Source organism: Delphinus delphis, chromosome 15, assembly GCF_949987515.2.
Source record: "Delphinus delphis chromosome 15, mDelDel1.2, whole genome shotgun sequence".
Taxonomy (NCBI): Eukaryota; Metazoa; Chordata; class Mammalia; order Artiodactyla; family Delphinidae; genus Delphinus; species Delphinus delphis.
Window position 1 is genome coordinate 13,933,732 of NC_082697.1, and position 13,219 is coordinate 13,946,950.

General features: G+C 48.2%; 1 pseudogene; it reads left to right on the forward strand.

The window, feature by feature from the left end:
- The first annotated feature begins 10,270 nt into the window (after nucleotides 1–10,270).
- On the forward strand, nucleotides 10,271–11,720 carry LOC132438462 (protein FAM161A pseudogene; annotated as a pseudogene).
- Nucleotides 11,721–13,219: the final 1,499 nt, after the last annotated feature.

Consider the following 13,219-nt stretch of genomic DNA (forward strand, 5'->3'; position numbering starts at 1 on the left):
AAGTAGTCACCGAGTAAAGAAATCAACAGAGGGGAAGTTATGAAGGAAATAGAATGGGATGATGTCATGGTAACTGATGGAGTAGGCTGGCTGTGTAGACTGGGATGCTCAGGAAGTCTTTCAGGATGTGGCATTGGAGCAAAGATATGAATGACATGGCGTGAGCCATGGCAAGAAAAGTCTGAGGACAGAGCATTCCTGGGTGAGGAAGGACATCCTCTATGGTTGTGAGGTAGGACTCGGTTTGCAGTGATTAGGGAGCAGACCAGAGCTCACGTGGCTGGAGCAGAGGCCCCCAGGGAACCAATCATGCAGGGCTTGCAAGTCATTGCCAGGAAGTTGGATTTTATTCTAAATGCAATAATTAGTCACTGGTGGATTTGAGGTAAGGTAGGGAGCTGACCTGATTTCTTTTTAAAAAGATCTTTCTGGCTGCTGTATGGAGACTGGCTTAAAACGGGGGGCAAGAATAGAAGCAAGAAGACCAATGAGGTGGCAACTGCAGTAATTTAGAGATGATGGTGGTTTGGACCAGAGTGATGGCTATGGAGGTGCTGGGAATTGGATGGGTTTGGGAAATAAGTTTTATTAAGAGCCAATAGGGTTTACTGATGGAAAGGATGAGAGAAGGAAAGGATAAACTTGCAACTGGGGGACTCAGAATGGGTTGGATTTTGGGGCCATCCACAGATTTGGGGGTGTAGGCAAAAGAGGGTGAAATCAAGAAATCAGCTTGCTTTGCCTCTGCCCCGAGTTGAGAAGCGTTGTCTACAGCTTCCCAAATCTTTTCCTACATGAGCATCTTCACCCAGACTTATCTTCCAACAAAGCCTTGAGAGGTTGAGTCTGGACAGAGAGCTCCCCTGAGCCTCTTTTTGGATTTTGAAGATGGTTCACCAAGTTGCTTCTGGGGGTGAAACTGACAAGGTCAGGTGCACAAATGCTGTAAATAATAGAAGAGACACATTCGGAATGACAGGCATAACCAAACCAGAAAATCCTCATTTCTAACAAGATACATTAAGTATCTGTTTTTCGTCTCCACCCCCAAAGATGTGCACAGCTGTCTGGCATTTGTGCATGGGCTCAGGCTGCTTAACTCCCACTTTCCTGAGGTCAGGCCTCTTTGGTGAACTTGGATGTTTGTGCCACTGCTGCCAGCAGCTTAGATCTGTCCAGCCAGTAAGAGACTTCTGGCGGGAAGAAGGGGAGTTTCATTGAGGCGACATTGGAAGAGGTGTCTGAGTGATCTGGGTTCAAAGGCGAACCTAGGATCCGATGCGATCTGATGGGGGACAGTAAGCTTCCTTTCTCCAGCAAGCAGAGGAAGTGGGGGGAAGTTGGCAGAGGTGGAGTTCTGGGTGGGCAATAACTGGAAGAAGAGCAAGGCATTTTTTACTTGTTTGTCGGTAGGAACAATAAGAAGTCAAAAATGAAATTATTTTCAGTGATGGATACTTCTGATTGACTTGACTATCCAACAGCCATTCCCCCTTCTTTTTTACTCATATACCCTGATTCTTTTTCCCAGGCACAGGGTCCAGTCCCAGAAGGTGAGTCAATTGATCCAAGCCAATCACAGCAACTCAGTCTTCCTTGGACAGTTGGACTAGGTGTGGACATGTGACCCAGGGTGTGTCACTGGCTATATAATGAAAGATTTTCCAGAGAGAGAGAGAGAGAGAAGAGAGATTTGTTTCTCTTTGGAATGATGAGTGTGATGCTCGGAGCCATGGCAACCATATTATAACCAGGAGGGGAAACCCTGGAGAATCACAGAGGCACAGATTCAAAGTGCTGCCATTGTTGAACTGTTGAACAAACTCTGAAACCATTTAGACTCTGAAACTTCCATTTAGACCAGAGTTTCTCAACCTCAGTGCTCAATACCCATTTTGCAGCAGATAATTCTTTGTTGTGGAGAGCTGTCCTGTGCCTTAGAGAATGTTTAGCAGCATTCCTGGTCTCCATCAACTAGATGCCAGTAGCACCCACATCTCCATCACGACAATAAAAAAAAGTCTGATTGGGCATGACTGCTCCTGAAATCTTGTTAAAATTATATGTCTTGAGTACTTAAGCCATTGCTGATTGGGAATTTTGGTTCTTGCAGTCTAGACTGCAAATCAGACACAGTCCTTGTTTTCATGTAGCACACAGTCTGGTAGTGGAGACAGAATCATTCATTCCTTCATGTTTTTGTTCATGTGTTTATTTATTTAGACAGATATTAACTGAGCACCAACTATGCTCCGTGCACTGTTCTAGGGGCGGGGATATTGCAGGGAACAGAGCCACGTTTGACCTCTCAAGAATGACGTTCCAGTGAGGCAGATGATAAACAGAGCATGAACAATTGGGCAAGTGGTGATATCAGCGATGAAGAAACAAAGTGGGGTGGAGATGTGGAAGGCGCCACGGAGGGGATGCTGCTTCATGTTCGTACTGACAGTCAGATGGATCCAATGAAGTAATTCTCAAACAAATCATTCGTCTCTCTCAGAGGCTTCATAATGCTAGAAAAATTTTATCCTGCCCAGTAAAACTTCGCCACGTGGACCCCAAAAAGCACCACTGTCAAGATTTGTTTGGGAGATGCAAAGGCAAACGCTTATCTTGTGACAGCACTTTCAGTTTCAAATATATCATTTAAATGAATGTGAAAAAAACAAAACACTCGTCCTGCTGAGCGTGTGCTAGTCAGAAGACAAGTGAGCTTTATTCCATGCCCCTCCTCCTCTCTGCCGCTCCCGCAAAATACTTCATGAGGGGCTTCCCTGGTGGCGCAGTGGTTGAGGGTCCGCCTGCCGATGCAGGGGACACGGGTTCGTGCCCCAGTCCGGGAAGATCCCACATTCCGCGGAGCGGCTGGGCCTGTGAGCCATGGCCGCTGAGTATGCGCGTCCGGAGCCTGTGCTCCGCAACGGGAGAGGCCGCAACAGTGGGAGGCCCGCGTACCGCACACACACACAAAAACCTTCATGAAAGGCTGTATTTGACAAAGCTGTCCAATAAAAGCATTACAAAACAAAACAAACAAACAAAACAAAAACCTTTTACCCTCTGCCTAAAATGCTGTCCCTTCAAGCTATTGCATAGGGTTCGGCTTCAGTGTGACCTATTCAGGGAGATCCCTGCATCTGGCCCCCGCCCCCGCCCCATCCCAGGTCGCCACTTTACACTCAGAGACCCTTAGTCTCCTTAGAGCCTGTGCCACAGTTGAAATTAAACAGTGAAGTTTGTGATGATCTGTTTCTTTCTCAGTTCCCTTCCCAGACTACCAGCTCCATCAGGCCAAGAACTGTGTCTGTTTATATCATCACTCTATCGCCAAGGTTTTATATATTGTAGCTATTCAGGCTTATGAAATTAATGAATGACTACATTTTTCTATTCATTCATTTACTCACCTAGCAGACACTATCAGCCCCCCCACCTTCCACCTGTGTCCATTTGGTCTTTATTCAGTGCACCCCAGAATGACTTTCCAGGTGCCAACACCTGCATTCTTTGCCTGAGGGCTTTCACGAGCCACTATGATGAGTTCTGCCCTGCAGGTGGTAGGTAGGAGGTACCAAGGAATTAACGCCCCCTCCTCTCCTGGGAGCAACCCTCAACTAATGACTGATTGGAGTTTGGGAATGACTCCAGCTTGCTCACTCCCTGGGGGAGGGTAACTAAGGTGCGTGTTCTCCATGGTTACCCCAAGCATCCTAATGGGATTAAGCTCCAATTGCCCACCGTGGAAACCTGCTTGATACCACCCGCCACGGGGTCTGTCTTCCTTCCCGTGTCACCTCCCCACTCCCTTAGTGGTATTTCCCATTCTTCCCAAATACTCTTCTCGCACTTGAATCCCTGTCTCAGTGTCTGCTTCTGTGGAGACCCAACCAAAGACACTCAGAGATTCCAAGCACCAACTTGGGGCCAGAGCTGGCTCTGGTCTCCAGGAACAGAATGACCGGGTCCTGTCAAAATGACCATTTCCTCTGATCGGGATGGACCTCACACCATGAACAAGCACATCAGTAGATCATCAGGTAATGCTGATGCCACGAAGGGTTAAACAGAGCCATGATTTAGAAAGTGTCTGGAGGGGGAAGGCTGTCTTAGACCCGGTGGTCAAGCAAGGTTTTTCCGAGATGACATCTGGGGTAGAGCTGGAGAATGAGGAGAAGCCAGCCACGGGAAGCTCTGAAGGAGAGGTGTTCTGGGCATAGAACACGACTAATGCAAAGGCTGGGGTTGCCATGGGAAGGGGAGAAGGGAAAGATGGGCACGTTGGAGGAGCAGAAAGGAGTGAGTGTGATGGGGCCCACGATCAAGCAAAAGAGGTAAGAAATGAGGTCAGTGAGGTTGCAGTGGCCAAAATGAATGCACGAATGAATGAATGAATGAGCGGATGACCTAGAGCTAGAGAAATTGGAGAGGAGGCCGTCTGGGGCAGATCTATCCAGCCCCTGAAGGGAGAGGGGAAGTCCCCTGTCTAGGACGGTGGCAGGAACCGCCAGAAATGTTGCAGCTGGACCAGAAATGCTGCTTATTACTTTAATAACCACTTGGAGGTCGGGAGGCGAAGGAAGGGAGCCAGACAAGGTAAGGAGGGAGGGAGGGGGCGCGCAACTGCAGGGCCTCGGAATCTGACAGCATCTGTCACCAGGAAATCACATGTAATTACCCCAAGGGATAAAAATCCGGTTGGGGAAGCACTTAGGGCCGAGCAGAGGGGTGAGTGGGACGGACGTCTGGCCTGTCATGGTCCGCTTCCTTGTAGGCGGGGGAGAGAGGCCGCTCCCCTGGGAGGGAGACTCCCTGGAGGCTCCTGCAGCCCTGTGTGCTGGGGGCTCGCCGCTCCCAGAGGCAGGGGGTGGATCTCAGGAAGTGCCGCTTGTTGAATGAAGCTGTTGTGGATTTGTGGGGAAGCCAGCTCACTCCCACCACTGAACGCCCACTACTGGAGCCCCGCCTTTGGACTTGAACTCGCTACAGAGTCCGGATGAATACACAACCCGTGATACCCAGAAGAGCTAAGCACATTGGCACCGCTAAAACCTTCATCCAGATGCTTGGTCAGTTGCCAGTGGAACCCATGAGGGGAGGGGCCACAGGACAGGTATATCTTGATATGTCAAAGGCAGGTAACTAGTGGCGCCACAAACTTGTTGTAAGAGGAAGAATGTGATTCAAACGGACTTAGACAAATAAGGAATGTATTGGTACTTGGAGGGGTTTTATGATTGTGGTAAAGTACACATAACATAAATTTAACCTTTTTAATGATTTTTAAAGTGTACAATTCAGTGGCTTTCAGTACCCTTTCACAGGGTTGTGCAACCATCACTATTTATTTCCAGAACCTTTTTATCATTCCAAAGGAGAAACTCTGTACCCCTTCAACAATAGCTTCCCATTCCCCCAAGAATGTATTGAGTTTTATAACTAAAAAACCCGGGGAGGGGGTGCTGGCTTCAGGCACAGCAAGTGCCCAAATGACTTCAGTCTCCATGCTGCCTCCCCTGGGTTGATTCTGAGATGGAATTTCCCTTTGGGAAGTCAAGCTCAAGTCTGACACCCTCACGATGCCAAATCCCGAGACAGAGAGAAACAAATTCCTCTGACAGTTGCTCAAGCAAAAGCCATAGGATTCACTTGTATTGGCCTGTCTAGCTTGGCTGAAGTCATGTTGCTATGAATTGCATATTTGTGCCTTGCTTAAATTTATATGTTAAAGCCCTGGTCTCCAATGTGATGTTATTAGGAGGTGGGGCCTTTGGGGAGGTAATTAGGTCATGAGGGTGGAGCCCTCATGGATGGGATTAGTGCTCTTATAAGAAGAGACACGAGAGAGCTTGCTTCCTCTGTTACTGCTCTCTGCCACGTGAGGATATGATGAGAAGACAGCTGTCAGCAAACTAGGAAGAGGGCTCTTACTAGACACTGGATCTGTTGGCACCTTGATCTTGGACTTCCCTACTTCCACAGCTGTGACAAATAAATGCTTGTTGTTTCAGCCACCCTGTCTATGGCGTCTTGTTATAGCAGCCCGAGCAGACTAAGACACATGTGATCGCCCTGAACCAATCACTGTGGCCAGGAGCACTGATTGCTTGGTTGGCTTGTGGACTTCCAGTGGGGGAGAAGGTGTCTTCCCGGAGGAAAATCAGGGTTATGTTATTCGGGGAAAGCACGCTGGTCGGCAAAAATCATAGATGCTCGCCACACCCTGTGCATCGAGCCATCCTTCTGGCCTGAGCAGATGACTCAAGCCAGGGCAGTGAGTGCCATCCCAGGATTCTTGCTGCGTGAATATGAACTGGGGTTGCTAAGCTAACTGAAAGCCCAAGACCACTCGAGGCCACCAGACCAAGAGGGCCACCTGGGTCTGAAGCCAACGCAAAGGAAAGCAAAGCTGAGGGACGGAGAGGGGCTGTTCCTGACAACACGAGTAAGTCCCCGGGCCCAGCCAAGCTTAAAGCCAGTTCTAGTTCTGGATGTTATAGTTATGTGAGCAACAAATCTGCTTTTTTGGCTTAAGCCAGTTTGAAGTCTTATATTTTTGTCACTTGTTATCCAAAGACGATTAATGCTAGTTCATGACCACAAATCATTTAAGAAGCATGAAGTTAGATGATTGTTAAACTCCCCTCCCGCCAAACCTTCTAAAAAACTTCCTTTCCAAAATTTGACAACAAAGAATTTTACGCGATCTGGGATAGCTTGTCAAGCCAGTGAAATTTTCCTATAGTCACCAACTCACTGTTCACCTTTGGCTGCCCCTCTTCTCCCTCTTCCTGGTCTGTCCTTCTGCCCCACCCTAGGGAGGGAGGATTGGGAGTGCTGGGGGATGACAGTGGTGGTCACAGCTGGAGACTCTGATAAGGTGACATTTGAGCAAAGCCAGGAAAAGGTGAGGGAGGGAGCCATGTGGGATTCTGGAGGACGAGTATTCCAGGGAGAAAAAACAGCAAGTGCAAAGGTCCTGAGGCAAGCATGAGCTCGCTGTGTTCAAGAAGACTGGTGTGGATGGAGGAGAGAGAATGAGGGGGTAGAGTGGTACAAGGTGAGTTCAGAGAGAAAATGAGGGAGAGGGCAGACTGTGTGGGAAGCTGGATATTATTTTTAATATTAACATGATGTTCAGGGTTCTGTTTTTGGTCTCACCAATTTTTTTCTATCTTTATTGGAATATAATTGACATATAACATTGTGTAAGTTTAAGGTGTACAGTCTGATGATTTGATCACGTATGTGTTGTGACATGCTTACCAAAATAAGGTTAATTAACACATCTGTCATCCTACGTAATTCCCATTTTGTTGTTGTTTTATGGTGAGAACTTTCAGGCTCTACTCTCTTAGCAGCTTTCAAGGATGCAATACACTGGTGTTGACCCCAGTCCCCATGTTGTAACCTTCACACACATTCTCCATCACACACTCACATACCCAAACTCCCACAGGCCCACATACACCCTTCAGACCTGCACCCACATTGACCTATGGACACTTAAGCACACACACTCCCACATGCACACGTACATCCTTTGCCTGGACACACGTACTCCAACACACTCACCCACATTCTGACATGCACTCATGCACACAAGCACGCACGCCCAATCGCAAACATGCATGTGCACTCACGTGTGCTCATTTCTACTCACATCTACACGCTCACCAGCAACAGCCTACCCACACACGTCTCCACTCACACACAGCCCTGATCCCCCTCACGCCCGCCTGACACTCCCGTACACATCTCCCTGCTGACCGCTCACACGGTCACTCACAGGCATCCTGCACAGATGCAAACACACCAGCGGCCTCATTCCCATCCCCTCGCCACCATCTCCCCCAACCCCTCATTTTTCGCTCATTGGGATTCATCAATCATGGGGTCAAGACAGACATTTGAAAATCATCCTGCTGTTACATTATGTCAGGGAAAGCTGGGGGCGGGGGAAGTTTATTAAATTTGGAAGAGTTGCTTCTCTGGGGAAACTCTGAAAAAGAAAGGAAAAAAGAACCCTCGACTGATGATGGAAAGGCGAGCTCAGAGCGGGGGATTACGGGGATCAGACCAGATCATCTCAGTGCTTTCATTAACCCCAGAGTTTATTTTTTCCCTCTCCTTCTTGACAAGTTCACGGGAGACTGACAGCCACAGCCGACGGCTGCCAACCCGGCCTCTCGAAGCAGAGTCCCTGGTGAAGCCCCCTAGGGGCTGTGGCTGGGAGAGACCTGGGTTCTTGTCAGCTCTGCCAGTGTAGCGGTTGAACAGTGTTCCTCCACATTTGTGTCCACCCGGACCCTCAGAATGTGGTCCAGTTTAGAAACAGAGTCTTTATGGATGTGAGTATTTAAGGGTCTCGAGATAAACTCACCCTGGAGCCACGTGAAGACAGAGGCAGAGCTTGGAGGGATGCAGCTACAAGCCAGGGAATGCTGGGGCCCCCAGAAGCTGAAGAGGCAAGGAGGATCCTCCCCGAGAGCCTTCGGAGGGAGCACAGCCCCTGCCGACACTTTGATTTCATATTCTGGCCTCCAGGACCGTGAGAGAATCAATTTCTTTGTTTTACGCCACCAAGTCTCTGACTTGTTCCAGCAGCCGAAGGACACTGTATAGACTTTAATTGATCTCATGGCTTGATCAGGTCCCTCGCTCTGCTGGTCCTCAATTAGCCCATCTGTAAAGTGGGATGCCCTTGAACTCGATCTATTCAACAAATGTGCCTTGGGCATCTCTTATGTGCCAAGCATTGGATATATTGCAGGAAGCCAAATAGACAGGAACCCCTGCCCCCATGAAGCTGACATCCCAGAGGGTGGGAGGAAGGTAACATACGTGATAATAAGTAAAGTACTGTGTATGTCAGGATGTGCAAAATCCTCTGGGAAAACATAAAGTGAGGAAGGGGAGCAGAAGCGCTGGTGGAAGGTGGGGGTCTGTATAGTCAAGAAAGGCCTTACCAGGGCTTCCCCAGTGGCGCAGTGGTTGAGAGTCCGCCTGCCGATGCAGGGGACACGGGTTCGTGCCCCGGTCCGGGAAGATCCCACATGCCACGGAGTGGCTGGTCCTGTGAGCCATGGCCGCTGAGCCTGCGCGTCCGGAGCCTGTGCTCCTCAATGGGAGAGGCCACAACAGTGAGAGGCTCGCGTACCGCAAAAAAAAAAAAAGAAAAGCAAGGTCTTACTGATAAACTGTGTTCCAGATGGAAGGCATAGTAAATGCAAAGGCCCTGGGGCAGGAGCAAGCCCTCTGTGCTCAAGAAACAGTAGTGAGGGTAGAACAGAGTGAAAGCAGGGGAAAGTGGCTAAATGCTTTCTAAGTCCCCTTCCAGGGCTAGGTTTCTAGAAGCCTTTGTTTCCACCTGGCTGCTATAGCCCAACCTGGAATGTGTATGTCATGGGAAATTCACACAGATTACAGGGAATTTGTAAGTTTGGCTTCTCTCAGGGAGGTAGGACTGGCGAGAGTGCACAGGGCTCTTTCTTGTAGCCCGCACAAAACTTGATTCCACCATCTGGGCAGTAATAAGGGAGGAGGGCAGAAGGTCAGCCTAAAAGGTGACCTCTGTGGCTGGACCAGACCTCAGGCTGGATCATGCAGTGAGAGGGGATCCTCTATTGCTCTTTGTCCCCAAAGGTAATTCTCCTCTCTGGCTTTTTTCCCTTCCGAATCACATTTAAGGATGGAAAGTACTTAATTCTCCTGGACCCCAGAGCACACCGAGAATCCCTGTATAAAGACAAGGATGCTGGCTTTGGCCTCAAGCGGGCCTGGGGCCAAATCCCCAACCAGGGTGGCTGTGGTTCAGCGTTCAGCTCCCCTACTTGCTGGGTATATGACCCTGGGTATTTAACCTCTCTGTACCTCAGTTTCCTTTTCTGCTAATGCGGTAGTGATGGCTGCAGCCTCCTGTCCAGGGTTGTTGTGAGGCTTAACTAGGTCTCCATGTTGTTAATCTGAATGACTATTCCTGCCTTTGTTGTTGTTGAGCCCTCTCTAGTGGTCATCCTCTGGCAGCGAGGGGATGTGAGGAAGGACAACCAGAGCGCATGAGACATGCTCCCAGCTCTCAGGCCCTTTGTATCAGACATGCAGCATCACAGAGAGACGGTCACCTGCTCCTGACTCTAGGGACGTAGGGTGGGGGAGGGCAGGCATTGGGGCAGTCCAGGAGCGGCGTTGGGGGCGGTCAACTCTCCCAAGGTGCGAGTCTGATCTGATGGGTTATTTAAATATTTTTACATCAAGAGAGTATTAGCTAATGACCTATGCTAAGGAGCTCATCAACAACATGTGGACAAACTTCTCTGTTGAAGATTATACTCAGTTTGAAGATGCCGACTTGCCAGCACTTGAAAAAAAAAAAGAAGAAGCCAAAAGAATGGGTGCCAAAGATTACAGTACCTGAGCCTTTTCAAATGATGATTAGAGAGCAGAAGAAAAGAGAACATGAAATCTAAATCAGATATTGAAATGGCACGCAAACTGCTCAAAAAACAAGAAGAATCAGAGTGTAAGAAAAACTTCGGAGCTAACCCAGTTCCTGCATTCGTGTTTCTCCCCCTTTATCATGATATAGTCAAGCAAAATGAAGAACGGAGGAGGTGTACGAAGGAGAAAAACGAAGAAGCTCTTTTGGCCTCGCAAAAGCCGTTTAAGTTTATTGCAAGGGAGGAACAGAAGCGAGCAATTTGGGAAAAGCAGCTGAAAGACTTTTTTAAGTCTAAAAAGAAAACAAACCGATTTAAAGCCAGACCTATACCTCGATCTACTTATGGTTCAACTATCAATGGCAAGTTAACAGAAGAAGAGCTCTGTAGAAACATTAGGACGCAGCAGAGAACCCAAGACTTTTTACAGAATTCATCCCCTCTGCCTTGTAGTCCAGCTCGCAGAAGTTATGCTACAAGGAAGCCCAAGTGTCCTGAACAGGCTGAAACGTCCAAGTGTAAACACAACGTTAGGTGCCAGGCTGCTGATTCTGAAGACCGTCCTGAGAGATATCAGAAACATCATTCAGAACAGAAGCGTCCAAAACCCCTGACCGTCTGTGAACCATTGACCTTCATGCAGCCTCACGTGCATCCACTAAAAGAGAGAAAATCTTGTCAGATATTGAAGCAGGTGAAGAAAATTTAAAAGAAACATGTTGGCCTTATCTGTCTCCAGGGTGCAGGTCACCCGTAAGAAGTACAATCGCAAAGTCTGTGCCTTGTAGCTTCAACCCTCCCATGCCCACGGTGTCCTCCAGGGGAAGAGAACAAGCCACAAGAAAGAGTGAAAAGGAAAGGATGAGAGACTACCGACGAGAACTAGAAGAAAGAGAAGAAAAATTAAAAAACAGGCCGCTGCCGTTTGAAAGAGTTGCTCAGAAAAATGCAAGAATGACAGCAGAAAAGCATTATTCTAACACCTTAAAAGCGCTAGGAATAGCTGATGAGTTTGTTTCAGGGAAAGGCCAAAGTGGAAAAATATTTGAGTACTTCAGCAATCAAAAGATGAAAAGTTTCACTGAAGATAAAGAAAGCTTTAATGAAGAAGAAAAAATAGAAGAGAGAGAGAATGGGGAAGAAAATTATCTTACTGATACCAACAGCCAAGATTCTTACAAGGAAACAGGTGAAGCTGATGAAGAGAGTGGAGAAGAGAACTGTGTTGACGAATAAAACTGAATCAGTCAGCAGGGTCTCCTCTCTGTGCCCCTGCTGTTGTTGGCAGCATCGGGGGTCAGGAGCTGCGCTTGTGCTGTTAAGGACATCTATAGGAATCCGTCTGATATGTGCAGGTCTCTTGAGCAAAGTCCTCATGTAGCCTGAAAAGGCCGAATCCAGCTGATGGGTGATTTGGTCAGTTGGAGTCAGGCTTTGTCTATTCAGTTTTTAAAATCACTACCTATGGTCTGTTTGCAACTTTGATCTTCTATTTTTTTTTTTTTTTTTTTGCAGTATGTGGGCCTCTCACTGCTGTGGCCTCTCCCGTTGCGGAGCACAGGCTCCGGACACACAGGCTCAGCAGCCATGGCTCACGGGCCCAGCCGCTCCGCGGCATGTGGGATCTTCCCAGACCGGGGCCTGAACCCGCGTCCCCTGCATCAGCAGGCGGACTCTCAACCACTGCGCCACCAGGGAAGCCCCCTTACTTCTATTTTTAAAAAATGTTTGAGAATCACAGCTGTCACAAACTGATTAGGTATAAAAATATACATTATTTCATCATTTTGGGTGGAAAAAATTGCTTAGCATTGAGAGCAGAGGGGAGTATTGGCCTTTGGTGAATTGTTTGAAAAAAACGTTCTGGAAAGCATGAATCAATACATATTTTAAAATTGTAAAAAAAAAAAAAAAAAAGGAATGTATTAGCACAGTGGTTGTTCAAGAAAGATTGACTGAGCACCTTGTGAGTGCCAGGCCCCGATCTAAGTGCTGGAGACAAAGCAGCGAACAAGACGCAGTCCCTGTGTGGCACGTACAGCCTAGCTCGGAGAGGAGACGTGGAAAAATAAGTGAACACACAGACAATGAAATACACCATCTAATAGCAGGTAGAGAAGTGCTATGAAAAAAAGATGAAACAATTTAAGAGATAGAAGAATGAGATGGGGAAGAGGCAGGCGTTCTACGCAGGACAGGGAAAGCATCGCTGGGGAATGACATCCATTCCCCATTTATGACATTTATTTATCCAAATAAAGCAAGCCAGCCTTGGAGCCGGTTAAGGAAAGGGCTCTCCAGGCGGTGGAACCAGCAGCTGCAAAGGCCTGGAGGCAGGGCGATCCCTGTCCCGTTGGAGGAACGGCAAGCAGACCGAGTGTCGCTGGAGCTCAGTGGGTGATGGGCAGTGTGGCAGGAAATGAGGCCTGGGAGAGAAAGAGTTGGGGCCAGCTCAGGTATTTAAATGGAAGAGTGAGTGAAGAGGTATTTAAATGGTGATTTTGAACAGTAATCTTTAAAATCATTACCAATAGAGCCATTTCTGGGGCCGCCTTTCCAACCCCCAGTATGGTGTCTTCCTTTCTGGGCTCTGATACTTCTCTCTGGCCCCCTCCATCCATAACTAGCCCCCTGCCCCTCACCCCCAGCTCCTTCCACAATTCTCTCTCCCACACTGGCTGGCTTTGGCAGAGACTCAGACCTCCAGCTCAGCCTGGTCAGCAGGAAGTCACCCTCGGCTCTGATTCTGAGTAGAATCCTAACCCCCGGGGCTGGGTATT